A 16,878-nucleotide genomic window follows, 5' to 3' on the forward strand; every position below is an offset into this window, starting at 1 on the left:
ATCTGCCACCACTACTAACCGTGGCAATGAATTCCTGACCTTATCCTATTTGCTGTGTTTAATAGTAAGTTTTTCTCACCTTTCACTATACTGTCAACCACCTTTATTCCACATCACCTAACTTTTGACCTTTCTCCTCACTATCGTCGGAACAACTTTCTTCTATTTACTCTGTGTTTACGCTTTATGACTTTAAATACCTCCATTAGATCCCTTCATTCTATCCATAGAATTAAAGTACGGACCTCATCCCTGGAATTTGTATTGAATTTATGGTATAGTGATTGCTATGCCGTGAGGTAATGCCAAATTCAACAAGTAAGTTTAACTTAATCTTATTTAGACTATTGAATCCATTTATATCTGACAGTCTAATCTTGCTGTTAGTGTACTTTGTACTGACACACTGCCAATACTTTTGACAGCTGAAAGAACACAGTGAGGCACAGTATTTTAAGATTATTATTTTTTTCTTTGGGATCTGGGCTTCACTGCTAAGGACAGCATTTATTTCCCTTACTATTTGAGGGTAGGTGATGGTGAGCAGCTGCCTTAAACTGCTGCAGCCCTCCAAGTGAAGGTAGACTGAAAGTTCTCCTGGGTAGGGTGTTCCATGGATTTATTGTCCTTCTTGATAGTAAAGATCACGGGTTTGGGAGGCATTGCCAAAATAGCCTGGGTGAACAACAGCAGTGCATTTTCTAGAGAGTATAAACTGCAGCCACTGTGCACCAGAGGAAATGTTTGTTTCGGGTGATGAATAACCATTCAAGCAGGTTACTTTGTGCTGGATGGCGCTCAAGTTAATCTGTGCTTTATACAGGAAAGACCTTGGAGTGCCGGAATACTCAGCCTCTGGCCTCCTGTTGACGTCACAGTATATATATATGGGTGGTCCAGTATAGTTTCTAGTCAATAGATGTCGAGACACAAATGAGTTTGAACAGAATTACATGAAAAAACTTTTTTAAATGGATGTAATCATCAGTGCTATTTGTACTCATTTTTGATCAATTTTGACTCTAGCCACGTGTTTATATTACACTTCAGATGTTTGGATCTACACTTTTCATGGGTAGAATAAGGCCTCATCATTTGTAGGAATAAAGCAAGATTTGTTGGCTTGTTTCAGAATGAAAATATGTAGTGGATGACCAAAATATCATTGGTAGAAAAGACACCAGCTGGAGGTATTTTACCAAATGTTTTGTGATGCTGCTGGAATCTATTGGGAAAAATGGCAGGCATTCATAATCATAAGACATAATCAAGCCAATGCCATAGGCCAAAGCCTTGTGCCACTATAGGAGAGATGACCAGTGGTTGACCACTTGACAACATGTCCTTAGCACCTAGCCTCCTGATTGGCACATCAACCTCCCTCAGTTGATCAATCAGTGCTCCTCCAACAGCTGGAATAAGTCATTAAAGTATCAAGGGCACAAAATGTACCCTGGAGTAGATTAACCATAAAAAAAGAGTAGCTTGGCCGCAGCCTGAATTTGCCCTATCCTGAAGGATGCAGCTACTGGAGAGGGTTTGCAGCAGGTAATGAATGAACCTAACACAAGGGATAAACTCCTGACCTTATCCTCAACTAACACCTGTGACGGATGAATCAGTCCAGGATCGGTTTGTAACCTGACTGCCACAGAGTTTTTCTGGACACAAGAAGGACATGTTTTTGCACCATTGACACTTTTCAGCACTTTGTGTGGAACAGATCTTGTAAAACAAAATTTACATTCATGAGGCACTGTGCACCAATAGCAATAGCAGAAATGTACATCATCATAATCTGTAATGTTGTGGCTGGCATATCTTTCACAATACTTTTACTTTCTAGGTTGGGGCCCTAGTCCAATGAGGAGTACAGAAAGCCACTCTGGGAGCAGCATCAGACATGTCCAAAAGTGAGATGGCAACGTGGTATCATAAGACTAGATGAATACTAAACACCCAAAAAACATACAATAGACAGGGAAGTGATTCCACAATGAACAGGTCAGATCAATGCCCTGCAATCCCTTTAAATCTATCTGTGAATGACGGTGGACAATTGAACAGGCGTGATTAGGTAATATCTCATTTGATTAGGTACATCCGAGATATTATCCGGGAAAGGGGAAAAGCCCAGTACATATACCAGCCCTTCAAATGTGTGTCCACTCTGATGGACATGCAGGCTGTAATGAGCAGATTTGGACAAAGATTGATAAATTTATGTAAGTATGACACAGCACCTGAACCGAGAGCCTCTGCATCTCATATTTCGATGACTAAACAAGTTGTATGCTGATTACATTCTCTACGCCCTTTGAACGTGAAGAAGCAAATAATTTGTCTAATGATTAGGATGTGGAAAGAGTAAACACAAGGAACTGTAAATGCTGATTTACAAAAGGCACAAAGTGCTGGAGTAACTCAGCGCGTCAGGCAGCATCTCATGGAGAGATGACATTTTGGGTCGGGACCCTTTTTTAGGCTCAATGTTATTTCTCACTGAGCAAAGTTATCACAGGTATTAAAAGTGAAAGAGCAGAAAATATTAAGAAGATTTTCAATTACAGGTTTACTGCTAAATAAAACAGAAAAGGCTAGACTGTTGACAATATGAAAATGGAATTACACGTGAATTGGGGAATATTTTTCTCCCAAGAGCCAAATGTAGAAGTAAATTGGATTAGAAAAGGGCCTGTCCCACTTTGGCGATTTTTAAGGTGACTGCCGGCGACTGTCAAAGTTGTAGCAGATCGCCGAAAAACCTTCAATTTTTTTATCCCTACGCCAATGTCTACGACAATGCCTACGACAACCTACCACCTAGGCGATGGCAAGCTACCGACAACTGGCGACCCAGTCATCGCGACCTAGGACGTCCACCCACGACAGCAACTACGACAAGCTACGACAACCGAAGTCAACCTACCTCCACCCTTAACAAGCTATGACAGAGAGGGTATGGGAAGAAGGCAGCAATAGGGTACTGATTGAGAATGATCAGCCATGATCACATGGAATGGTGGTGTTGGCTCGAAGGGCCGAATGGCCTACTCCTGCACCTATTGTCTATTGTCTATTGACCCTGTCAGGTCACAACTGATGACAACGTTGGTAGCCATTTAACGTAGGTTTGGCGCAAAAAATGGGTTTGGGTAGAGTCTCCGATCATTCTGCATCATGACTGCCAGGAAGCAACATATGATGGCATTGCTCTTACATCAAATGCAAGCCCTGCTGCTTGCAGCAGCCCTCATACTTAAAATTCTGCAAGACAGAAGGACAAGAAGAATGGGGAAGAAGAAGCCCAAGAAGAAGTCTGTGTGGTTGAACCCCTTGTCCCTGAAGAGTCCCAATGCAGTGCAATGTCAAAATAAATGAAAATAGATTGCTTTTCAATGCAGTGCAATGCTTGTGTTTGTGTTTGTTTTATTGGTCAAAATAAATAAAATTAAAATATTTGAAAGAGATGCCATGAGAAACTACTCTGGAATACAATAACTTCAAACATCAATCTTTGGTCAAAATGTCCAGAATTTACTTTATTCAAACAAACAAAATTCTTATAAAAGGTGGATCAGCACCGGCGACAACCAAAGTCACCTGGGGACAACCTGTCGACAACCTACGACAGCACCCACGATAGGAGACGATCATTGGCGTCAAGCCAGCAGTCGTTGAAAATTTTAGAGCAAGGAGAAAATTCCCCGGCAACCAGAAAAAAGCTATGACTTTTTGGCGACTACACATGACCATGCCTGCGACACCCCGCGACACACTGGCGACGACAGCCTAGTCGCCTGTAGTCGCCTTAAAAATCACCGAAGTGGGACAGGCCCTAAAAAGAACTAAATGTTGACTAACACAAGGAAGTAGTTAAAGATGGCATCAACTCCAATTGAAACTATGGGAGTAGAGAAGCCCTCACCCTCTCTCCTCCTGGCCAGACAAAGGATTGGATTATGTTGGTCATCACCTGACACCCCACCAGCTTCTGCAGATATTGGATCATCCTTTACAAATTCTGCCACCTATAATGAGATTCCTCCCCAGACATATATTCCCTTTCACTTTTCTTTACGACATTTCTTATTCACCAATGCCTTTGCTTCAGGTGGCACCTTTCCATGCAACCATAGAAGTTCAATATTACTTTACTTACACTGGAAAAAAATGCAGATGAGGCAGCAGCTTTGCAGAACAATATTATTCAGTCTGAGAGGGCAACCCAGAGCCTCCAGTTGCCTGGCACTTTAATTCTCCATCCCACTCTCCTTTGTGGCCTTCTACACTATTCAAGAGAAACCCCATGGAAGTTGGATACCATGATTATCTATATCTATATGCTAAACTCTTGTTTGTTTGTTTGTTCCTGAACAGCCAAAACGGTACACGATAGCACAACAATTTTAGGCCCACCTTACTCACCGTCGTCCCTTTGGTGCTAATGGAAGAAGTTTCATTGAAATCGGTGTTATATTTTTTAAGTTATTCACATTTTAAAGTTCAAATCTATCTCCTAGGGAGGGGTGGAGGGAGGAGGTGGAGGATAAGGGGGGTTGAAGGGGATGGAGTGGGGGGAGGGGAAGGGGGGAGGGGAAGGAGAGGATGCTGCACCAATGAAGGAGAGGTTTGGGCCCAACGGGTCCACTTGATCTATATTATTTATAGTACTAAAACTCTCATCTTGTAGGTTTGTTTGTTTTCGAAATGGGAATCTAACGTGTCCGCGCCTGTGCAGCTGGCCCATTGATCTGATACTTATGTAAGATGGCCGCCGCTCCCACACTTGCGCAGTTGGGGGAAGGTTGCTGCTTGGAGGGGGGCGGGACCCACCCGAGTGACGGGAGTGGCGGCCAATGGGGGGGGGGGGGGTGAGGAGAGTTCTCCTGCTGCTTGCTGCCGCGATGGCCGCCCGGAGCCGTGGTGAGTGGCTCCCTCTCCCCTTCCCTCTTCCCCCCTCGCCCACCCCCGGCCCCGGGGGAGTTTTAAGCGGGGTTGAGGGGGGATGGAGTGGGTGAGTGTCATCAGTTGGGGGAGGGTTCCCATGCCTGCAGGAGAGGTTTGTACGGAGGGTTGCCGGGCCCGCAGGAGAGATTTGGACCCAACAGGTCCACGCCCGTCTAGTGGTATTATAGTATCCAGCTTTGGATTGCTAATCTGACGATTAGTTTTTAATTCAGTTATTGACCAAATTAAAATTGGACACCTTTCTAATAGTTATCAGAATGGAAAGAGTTAAAGGTGATCAATATAAAACTCACAGAAAGTAATGTGTACATCTTTACAGGTGCAAGAAAACTATTAAGCGTTTATTATGAATACGTTCCTTAAATGGGCTGGGAAAACATGTGCAACAAGACTTTTTTTTAAATTCTTCTATTCTGAGAGAACTATTTGCAAAAGATGTGCAGTTCTGGCTCCATATTGTAAGAAAACAAGTTTTAAAAAACTTTCCCATGGGAAATTCACGCTTAGTGACAACGTTCTCGACTAAGAATAAAGAGCACACTACATTTACATTCCTGTCACCAGTTTCTGCAGACAAGAGGTTTTTGTTTGAACGAGCAGTTGAACAGCTCACAAATGTTATATTTTTCAAGACTACTTCAGTAATTTTGAAATAGATATGCAATAGAGAGTTATGTGTGTTAAAATCATGCATTAGCCTAAAAACGATTTCCTACGCTGAGAAATATGTTAGTTACAATTTAGGACAATGAGGTAAGCCTGACATTGTAATGCAAAATCAATTTTCTACTGATCATCCAACACTGCTTGTCATCTTTGTTGGCTTTGGGATGTTAAAAAGCAAAAGGCATATATTATCTCAATAAGTGCAATAATGCTGGCATTATTACTGATTATCTGAACTCAAATCATGTTGCAGAATTTATTTATTCTTGCTGACCATACAAGCATGGCATCCCATCTGATTCAATGTCACAGAAATGGGGAACTGACCACCAAACTATTATTTTTTATTTGACGTGGCATGGTGGTGGGGAAGATCCAGAAATGTTTATTGCCCACAAACAACACATTGATGATACAATATTTATTTTGGGCTTTACTTGCCCAAGGCAAACTGTAGAAGAGGGACATTGGAAAAGCACGTTTCTACCAAACACGTTCTGTTGGGACCCACAATATTGTCTCCTGGCCATCTTATTCTCAGCACAACCACCAAGTTCTGGCTGTAAAGCAATAACTTAGAAGGGAAAACAAGAAAATGTGAATGAACATTTTGGCACAGTGGACCAAAGGACCTGTTTCTGTGCTGTATGGTATAAAAACTGGACCGGGCAATTTCTAGCAGAAAATGTAATTTACTGTTGAACCCTTGTTGCCCTTCAAAAGTTGACTGTTGGCTTTCTTTCACAACTATTTTAGTCCACACGGTGAAGGTATTTCTACAATGCTGATAGGTATACATTATTTGTACTAGCCTGGAGGGTTCACAAGTTATAGGAGTAGAATTAGGCCATTTGGCCCATCGCGTCTACTCTGCCATTCAATCATGGCTGATTTATGCCTCCTAATCCCATTTTCCTACCTTCTCCCCATAACCCTTGACACACGTTCGACTCATGAATTTGTCTATTTCTGCCTTAAAAATATTCTCTGACATCGCCTCCGCAGCACTCTGTGACAATGATTTTCACAGATTAACTACCCTCTGACTAAAGAAGTTCTTCCTCACCTCCTTTCTAAAAGAGCGCCCTTTAATTCTGAGGCTATGACATCTGGTCCTAGACTCTCCCACCAGTGGAAACATCCTTTCCATATCTAACCAGGTTACAACCTGAAACATCACTTATCCATGTTCTCCAAGGATGTTGCCTGACCTGCTGGGTTACTCCAGCACTTTGGGTATTTTTTTAAAATTTATAAACCAGGATCTGCAGTTCCTTGTTTCTACACTATTGGTATTTTAACCCAGTGATAATGAAAGAAATGTAATATACCAAAACAGGCTGGTATGTGACATGAAAGAGGACTAAACAATGACGGTGTTCTTATGCATCTACCTACCATCCATTCCCTTCCAGGTAGTCAGATTACAGGTTTGACAGGTGATGCTAAAAGAATCCATAACTCCCTGCAGTATGCCAGTGCTGGGTGGGTACAGTGAATTCAGCACATTGAATGCCGGCCAAATCTGTCAGCATGGACGTAACAGCTTAAACAGGAAGATATTTAAAGGCCTTAAAGTGCATGATCCCAAATTTTGTAATTCTGCAATATTGTACCATATCATCTTTCCTTAGCAATGTTCTGCACTTGCTAGTTTAGCTACTTAAGCTAGATGAACGATTAAAGTTCCATCCTGCTTTATGGGTTTGTGTGGAAGAAAAATCTTACCTGTTAGTCTGCTGATTCAAAGCAAAAAAAAGTCTAGGTTAATTAGCTTTATTATTCTCATAAACCATTAAAGATAAAATGATAAAATTATAAAGACAAACAGATAAAAAGTGGTGATTTAGAAGATAAAAGATAAAGACTTTCCTTTATTATGTTTGGCTCGTACATGAAGAACAATGCCTAGGTTTTTGCTTCATAGGTTCTTCTGCAGCCTCTTCCACAATTCGAGCAGGATATAGCAGGTGGGGCAGGAGTGCGAACTAATGTGTTTATGAAAGATTTTGGTGTCCTCATGATGCATGATTTTGAGGTTCTCCATACATCCCAAATGCTCCTTCCCCATTAGGGAAGCCAATGAGGAATTTGAGAAGCAGGAAACAGTCATTTTAATGGCACCATGAATGAACAAAACTGGAGATGAGCACTAATGGAAGGGAGGGTAGGGGATGAGGAGAAGGGTAGCATGACCTCTAAGGCACTGGAAGGTAAAATCATTAAAATGAGGTAAGTGCATGTTGTGGTGGAGATGGGGAACATATACATTATTTCAGGTGCATCTCAGATGACCCTTGCGAGGTTTTGTGGAAATAGATAGCTAAAACTGGGAGTCTAAAGCCATTGCCATTTCACTGAACACCCAAACTTCACCCAGTTTTATTGCAGAATATAACATAATGGAAGTGTATACATTTTTGACATTGGTACAGAACAACAACAATTCTGGCATCATTTTCAGATATTTGAACCACTTTTGTGCTCAAACTATACGTTAAAAATGGAGCTATGGCACAATATGCCTTCACTATACATGTTTTGCCATTTGTAGCAACTTCACATCAATTGGATAGTTGTCCACGTATTTTTTATTAAATGTCTTCAATACACAATAATAAGAATTATGATAAAATAGATCCATGACACCAAATCAACTTCAGTAAATAATGAAGTGAAAACAGTCTTACCAAGATGGTAGTTGGCCAATTTTCTTCATTCAAAATAAATCAAATACTCCTTGGGGATTTTCAAAACAATAAGTTAACATCCAAAGATATCTCAAGACCTTGAGAATCCCTAGACGTTTTATGTATACCAGGAACAAGAGGCTAGTTAGGGTATGAATGGGTCCCCTTTGGGACCAAAGGAATAAACAATGTGTGGAACCAGGCGAAGTGAGCAAGGTCGTAAATGAATATTTCTCATCTGTATTCACCATGGAGAAGGATATGAACAATGTGTTCAGTGATAGGTGCATGGATAATCGGAACAGCTCAATATTAGGTCAGCATCTAAAAGATGTTTGGACAGGAGCGTGGATAGGAAAGGTTTAGAATGATTTGGGCCAAATACAGGCAAATGGGACTAGCTTAGATGGGGGATTTTGGTCAATATGGACAAATTGGGCTGAAGGGCCTATTTACCTGCTGTATGAGAAGGAAGTGTTTGATGTCATGAAATGAACAATGGTTGATAAATCCTCAAGACCAGATGAGATCCCACTTTGGGATCCCACTTTGCTATGGGAAGCGAGAGAACAGGTGGCTGGGGCCTTAGAGGTTATCGCATTTTCGTTCATGACAGGTGAGTTGACAGATATTGGAATATAGCTAATATTCTGCAGGGATAAGCCGTGCAACTCCAGGGCAGTGAGCCCATTTCACTGGTTGGGAAATTATTGGAGAAAATCCTAAGGAATAGGATTTATGTACATTTAGAATTGTACATCACAGGAACAGGGCCTTCTGCCGACAAGGTTTATGCTGAACATGATGCTAAGTTAAACTGATCTCATCTGCCTGCACATGATCCATATCCCTCTATTCCTTGCACTTCCATGAGCCTATCTAAAAGGCAGAGGCTGATCAAGATACTCTGAGGGGAAAATACCAAATAATCAATTTGTCTGAGGTTTTTGAGGAGATAGCTAAGAAAACTGATGATGGCAGGAAGTGTGGACATAAAAAGCAGAATCAATAAGGCTAGGGTGGTGTTTAACATGCTCAAGAAGTTCTGGAGCTCAAAATACATCTTAATCAACACCAAAATACGCATCTTTAATTCAAATGTGAAGCAGGTAATGCTGTATGGATCAGAGACATGGAAAACAACAAAACACACAAACAGGCTGCAAACATTCATTATATATATATTCCTTTATTTGTCCCACACCGGGGAAATTTAGTGTTACAGCAGCAAAGTGGATAGCAAGAGATCATTCATTAAAATAAATAAAAGTAAGTAAAGACAAGGATAAATTGTATTCCTTAGCTGTTACTGTTGACTCGTCTGCTGGGAGCAGTGCTGGTTGTGCAGTCTCACAGCAGTGAGAAGGAAGGACCTCCTATATCTCTCCTTAACAGGAGAATACTAAACATCTGGAGGAGAGACAAAGTATGCAATGTGGACCTGTGGAAAAGAACAAGCCAGGATCCCATTGACTTATAAATTGGAAGGAGAAAATGGAGTTAGATTGGACACACCCTCAGAAAACCTGCCACAAACATCACCCGGCAAGCCTGAAATTGAACCCCCAAGGAAAAAGGAAAAGAGGTCGCCCCAGGAATAGCTGGAGAAGAGGTGTCCAGGCAGAAATGTCTGGGAGTGGGCTCAACTGGGGAGATCTCAAAAGAACCGCCAACAACCGAGTGAGGTGGAGGACATTTGTTAATGGCTTATGCACCCTAGAGGAGCAAAGGGCTTAAGAAGAAAGAAGAGGAAGTGTGGACATTGTCTATATGGACTTTCGGAGGACATTTGACAAGGTCCCAAAATGGTAGGCTGGTCCAGAATGTTAAGGCACCTGGGCTCCAATGTGAGCTATCTAAATGGATCCAAAAGTAGCTTAGTGATAGGAGATAGATAATTGGGATGGAACAATGCTTTTCTTTTTGAAAATCTGTGACTATTGGCATACCAACAGTTTCGGTGTTTGGACCATGCTGATGATGATATGTGATATATGGATGTGAATGTAGGAAGCACATTTCAGAATGACATGGAAGTTAATGGTTTTGTTTAGAGTGAGGAAGGTTGTCAAAGTCTACAGCAGGATATAGATGGAAAATTGGAAAGAACATTGGCAGATAAAATTTAATCCCAACAAGTGATGCATTTGGAATGTCAAATAGGAGGTCAGACATATTCAGTAAATGGAAGGATGCTAAGGCATGTTTATGAACCTTGGGATTAGTCCATATTTGCCAGAAAGTGACAACATGAGTAGATAAGGTAATGAAGAAGGCATATGGCATGCTTGCCTTCATAGGTTGGGGCAGAGAATATAAAAGTTGGCCCATTATGTAGTTCACCCAAAGCACTTTACAAAGCATCAGTTATATCACACGTGATATTTATGCATTTCTGGTCGCCACACTATACAAAGGATGCTGTTGTGCCTGAATAGGGTCAACAACGGTATAGAATATTCTGATTTACAGTCCAGGCACTTAATTATAGCCAATAAGTGAATTCACTGCACCTTTAAAATCTGATTTTAAACAACAGAACCAAATAATTGCTTTGATTTACAAGTGTGGAAAAAGAGTCATGGATTTCAAAATGGATAGATTGCCATGTAAAAGGACTGGACAAGCTAGATGCAGGATAAATGTTCCCAATGTTGGGGGAGTCCAGAACCAGGGGCCACAATCTAAGAATAAAGGGGAGGCCATTTAAAATTGAGGTGAGAAGAAACTTTTTCACCCAGAGAGTTGTGAATTTGTGGAATTCTCTGCCACAGAAGGCAGAGGAGGCCAATTCATTGGATGAAATTAAAAGAGAGTTAGATAGAGCTCTAGGGGCTAGCGGAATCAAGGGATATGGGGAGAAGGTAAGCATGGATTACTGATTGTGGATGACCAGCCGTGATCACAATGAATGGCGGTGCTGGCTTGAAGGGCCAAATAGCCTCCTCCTGCACCTATTTTCTATGTTTCTATGTTTCCATGTTAGTCCTTTTAATCAGAATATTTCAAACTAGTTAGAAAAGTGCTTTTATACCACACAATCCATGGTTACATTTTCTAATACTATCCTAGTCCACTTTTTAAAGATTAAACCTGAATTTAATGACAGTCACTATGTGCCAAGATGCTGAACTATTGGGAACAGTTCTCTTTCACTAAGCTAAAATCGTCTGAACTACTCCTGACAGAAGGTTTAAGAGAAGGGCCCTCTGAATATGTAGATAATGTAATTTTTGACATACACCAATTTGTTTTTTTATTCTGATCTACAGGATGCATGAAACCAATATGCTTGCATATATTGAAAATGCACAATCGCATGAAAGCGCACATCATTACAATTTTTACTTCAAAGATAGTTTTACTATCTTTGTTTTACTTTTTCAAAGAGCAAGAACAGAGTTTTTAAAGTTGCTTAATTTAACACCTCAAACGCAGTCAGCACCACTCAGGCCTGTCAGCATCGTGCAGCCGACAGTTGGCATCACTCCGGACCACTCAAAACAGTCAGCTGAGCACAGAACAATACCAATCAGCCAACGGTACCAGAGGATGAATGGTTTATCTATTAAGTGCTGTTGTCTTTATTCCCTCTTTTAATTAATTTATTTTCAAATATTTACCCACCATTACTTCTGGTAAAATATTATTTTGCTTCATTGTTTGGGTAATGGGCTTTTACCAAGTCCTCCAGTTACTGATTTACCAACTAGTTGATAGGTTTTTTTTCTGGAGGTTATCAAAACTTTTCATATCTTTGTTGTCTTCAATGTAATAAAAATACGCACTAATATTTTCTCAGAATCAAGACATCACATAATTGTCATCCTTTTAGTATATTTTTCCCTGTACTTGCTTCATACTTCTGAAATGAAAGGATTCCAGATCTTAAAGGTGCAAAAATTATTTACACGTGCATTTGGAATCAAGAAATGAAATATGTGGCAGGGTACTGCAATTATGTCATTTATACTTCGCACTCAGTCTGCTCAGTATATCAAAGCTTGAGGAAGTAAATACCGAGTGTGGAATATTAGAGATGCGAAAAATAAAGGACTAGAATTTTGCCATTAAATTTCAAGGAGGCTTAGTACAAACATGAAGTCGGTGAAAGGTTAATAAGGATGATAGCTGAGAGCTCAAGGTACTTGATATCACATGACTCAAACGATGGTTATAAACAGTTTTTTTAAGGACGTATACTGCCTGGCATATACAGCATTCAGTACTGAAATAGTACAGAATATTCAGCACAGAATATTGGTTTATTCAGTGTTAGGATCACTATCTTGTTTTCACACCAGAAATCTTTTTTCATTTATTTTAAGATGACTTTAGCCATCAATAAGATTACTTTCTAGGCATCTTTATTTATTTAATTTAAATACTGCTATTAATAGACCTACTATTCTCATGTTTTTAATAATTCATGTATTCTTCAAGAGATCCATATACTTAAACACAAAAAGATAGAAATTGCTATAAGAAAATAACTGCAGATGCTGGTACAAATCGATTTATTCACAAAATGCTGGAGTAACTCAGCAGGTCAGGCAGCATCTCGGGAGAGAAGGAATGGGTGACGTTTCGGGTCGAGACCCTTCTTCAGACTGATGTCGGGGGTGGGACAAAGGAAGGATATAGGTGGAGACAGGAAGATAGAGGGAGATCTGGGAAGGAGGAGGGGAAGGGAGGGACAGAGGAGCTATCTGAAGTTGGAGAAGTCGACCACCGGGCCGCAAACTGCCCAGGCGAAATATGAGGTGCTGCTCCTCCAATTTCCGGCGGGCCTCACTATGGCACTGGAGGAGGCCCATGACAGAGAGGTCAGACTGGGAATGGGAGGGGGAGTTAAAGTGCTGGGCCACCGGGAGATCAGTTGCGTTAATGCGGACCGAGCGCAGGTGTTCAGCGAAGCGATCGCCGAGCCTGCGCTTGGTTTCGCCGATATAGATAAGTTGGCATCTAGAGCAGCGGATGCAATAGATGAGGTTGGAGGAAGTGCAGGTGAACCTCTGTCTCACCTGGAAAGAATGTTTGGGTCCTTTGATGGAGTTGAGGGGGGAGGTAAAGGGACAGGTGTTGCATCTCGTGCGGTTGCAAGGGAAAGTGCCCGGGGTTAGGGTGGTTTGGGTAGGAAGGGACGAGTGGACCAGGGAGTTGCGGAGGGAACGGTCTCTGCCGAACGCAGAGAGGGGAGGGGATGGGAAGATATGGCCAGTGGTGGGGTCCTGTTGTAGGTGACGGAAATGTTGGTGGATAATATGTTGGATCCGCTGGCTGGTGGGGTGGAAGGTGAGAACGAGGGGGATCCTGTCCTTGTTGCGAGTGTGGGGATGGGGAGCAAGAGCGGAGCTGCGGGATGTAGAAGAGACCCTAGTGAGAGCCTCATCTATAATGGAGGAGGGGAAGCCCCGTTTTCTGAAAAACGAGGACATCTCGGAAGCCCTAGTGTGAAACACCTCATCCCGGGCGCAGATGCGGCGTAGACGGAGGAATTGGGAGTAGGGGATAGACTTTTTGCAGGGGACCGGGTGGGAAGAAGTGTAGTCCAGATAGCTGTGCGAGTCGGTGGGCTTGTAATAAATGTCCGTCACTAGTTTTTCTCCTGTGATGGAGATGGTGAGGTCCAGAAACGGGAGGGAGATGTCAGAGATAGTCCAGGTATATTTAAGGGCAGGATGGAAATTGGAGGTGAAGTGTATAAAGTCAGTGAGTTCTGCATGGGTGTAAGAGGTAGCACCAATGCAGTCGTCGATGTAGCGGAGGTAGAGTTCGGGGATGGGGCCAGTGTACGTCTGGAACAGGGATTGTTCGACGTACCCAACAAAGAGGCAGGCGTAGCTAGGGCCCATGCGAGTGCCCATAGCCACGCCTCTGGTTTGGAGGAAGTGGGAGGAGTCAAAGGAGAAGTTGTTGAGGGTAAGAACCAGCTCTGCTAGGCGGAGGAGAGTGTTGGTCGATGGGGATTGGCTGGTTCTACGGTCGAGGAAGAAACGGAGGGCTTCGAGACCATCCTTGTGGGGGATGGAAGTGTAGAGTGACTGGACATCCATGGTGAAAATGAGGGAGTGGGGGCCTGGGAACCGGAAGTTATCCAGGAGATGGAGAGCGTGTGAGGTGTCTTGGACGTAGGTGGGGAGGGATTTGACCAGGGGGGATAGGATGGAGTCGAGGTAGGTAGAGATAAGTTCGGTGGGGCATGAGCAGGCAGAGACAATGGGTCTGCCGGGACAATTGTGTTTGTGGATTTTGGGTAGGAGGTAGAATCGGGCCGTGCGGGGCTGGGGAACTATGAGATTGGAGGCACTGGGGGGTAGTTCGCCGGAGTTGGTGAGGTCGGTGATGGTGCTGGTGATGAAGGTCTGGTGTTTATCGGTGGGGTCATGGTCCAGGGATAGGTAGGAAGAGGTGTCTGATAGTTGTCGTCTGGCCTCGGTGCGGTAGAGGTCAGCACGCCAGACTACCACAGCCCCTCCCTTGTCAGCGGGTTTAATTATTAAGTCCGGGTTGTTGCGGAGTGAGTTGAGGGCTGCACGTTCAGGAGGGGAGAGGTTGGAGTTAGTCAGGGGAGTGGAAAATTTGAGGCGGCCGATGTCACGCCGGCAGTTTGAAATAAAAAGTTCTAGTGGGGGTAGTAGGCCATACTGGGGGGTAAAAGTGGAGGGGGTCCGTTGGAGACGGGAGAAGGGGTCATCAGTGGTGGGTCAGGACTCCTTGCCATGGAAAAAGGCTCGGAGGCGGAGGCGGCGGAAGAAGAGCTCCACGTCATGGCGGACGCGGAACTCGTTGATGTGGGGGCGGAGGGGAACAAAGGTAAGGCCTCTGCTGAGGACCGACCGTTCGGTGTCTGAAAGGGGGAGGTCAGGGGGGATGGTGAACACCCGGCAATGGTGGGGGTTGGGGTCGGATGGAGGCAGGGGGGCAGGTGGAGGGGATGTATGGTGGGGGGGTGGTGGGTTAGCTGGGCAGAGGGGGGCATGAGAACCGATGTGGGGAGTACTGGGGGTCGCCTGGCTGGAGGGGGAAGGGGGAGACCCAGTGGAACCCCTGCTGCAGTTACCTGTAGTAGAGGGTGGGCAGTAGGACCCAGCAGTGCTGAGGGGCTCTGCCTGGTGGGGGCTGTGGACCCAGCGCGGTGTGTGTGGGCCAGGTGGAGCTGCAGCCTGTTGTTGGTCCCGGGGGCCGGGTACAGCGACGGCTGTGACCTGTTGCTGGGCGGTGGAGCGGCGCGGGTCAGCACGGTCGCTGGGGGAGGCCCGCGGGGACCTGGAGTCCGGGTGAGTGACGGTCGGCTCGGTCAGCGGATGGCCGGGGAGGGCGTGGGCGGCAGCGGTGAAGGGGTCGGGAAGGACGTCGGGAAGGTCGGCGGCAGCGGTGAAGGTGTCGGGAAGGACGTGGGCGGCAGCGGCGGTGCAGAGGCCTCGCTCGTCGACGGCAACGGCCCCAGGGAGGCGGTGGAGGTCGGCGGCGGCAGCCTCAGGTGAGCCTCGGCAGTCAGCGGCCCCGGGGAGGCGGTGGAGGTCGGCGTCGGCGGCAGCGGCCCCGGGGAGGCGGTGGAGGTCGATAGAAATTGCTATTGTCAAATTTCATAATTTAATTTTTTTATTCTTTATTTGTCCTCCATAAACACCATGTGAGTGTAAAATGCAGATTGCACTGCATTGCACATATCATATGAACAACAAAGGATGAATTTTTGACATATTTAAAGTGGAACTGGTAAACGGGGAGGCACGGTGGCGCAGCGGTCGAGTTGCTGCCTTACGCCGGAGACTCAGGTTCGATCCTGACTACGGGCGCCGTCTGTACGGAGTTTGTACGTTCTCCCCGTGACCTGTGTGGGTTTTCTCCGAGATCTTCGGTTTCCTCCCACACTCCAAAGACGTACAGGTATGTAGGTTAATTGACTGGGTAAATGTAAAAAAAAATTTTTTTTTAATTGTCCCTAGTGTGTGTAGGATAGTGTTAATGTGCGGGGTTCGCTGGGCGGCGTGAACTCGGTGGGCCGAAGGGCCTGTTTCCGCGCTGTATCACTAAATCTAAAAAAAATCTAAGTACTCCAAAGACATACAGGTATGTAGGTTAATTGGCTGGGTTAATATAAAAATTGTCCCTAGTGTGTGTAGGATAGTGTTAATGTACGGGGATCGCTGGGCGGCACGGACTTGGAGGGCCGAAAAGGCCTGTTTCCGGCTGTATATATATGATATGATATGATATACTTCAACAACACAATGCCTAGATTCCAGTGCTAATACCATTAGCAAGGATTCAGATGTAGATTTTCAGGAACAATGTGCACTTATTTGGGAAGAAATGAAATGATGTTTACTCTTATCAATCCCATTGTAATAATAATAATATTCATTTATTGTCATTGCAACGAGTACAACGAAATTAAAAAAATAGCCAATCCTGACGGTGCGTACAAACATATATGCAATAAATGCAAAAACAAATAAATACATAAATACAATTAAATACAATTATATTAAGTACAAGATTTTTTAACGGTGTTGCCTAGTGCAAAGGTAGTGTTCAGTTCTCG

General features: G+C 43.9%; 1 protein-coding gene across 6 annotated transcripts in view; it reads right to left on the reverse strand.

Annotated features, from left to right (window-relative positions):
- rhobtb3 (Rho related BTB domain containing 3) overlaps positions 1–16,878 on the reverse strand; it is an 85,290-nt gene that overhangs the window by 35,876 nt on the left and 32,536 nt on the right. The window lies entirely within an intron of this gene.

The sequence above is a fragment of the Rhinoraja longicauda genome, chromosome 3 (genome assembly GCF_053455715.1).
Source record: "Rhinoraja longicauda isolate Sanriku21f chromosome 3, sRhiLon1.1, whole genome shotgun sequence".
NCBI lineage: Eukaryota > Metazoa > Chordata > Chondrichthyes > Rajiformes > Arhynchobatidae > Rhinoraja > Rhinoraja longicauda.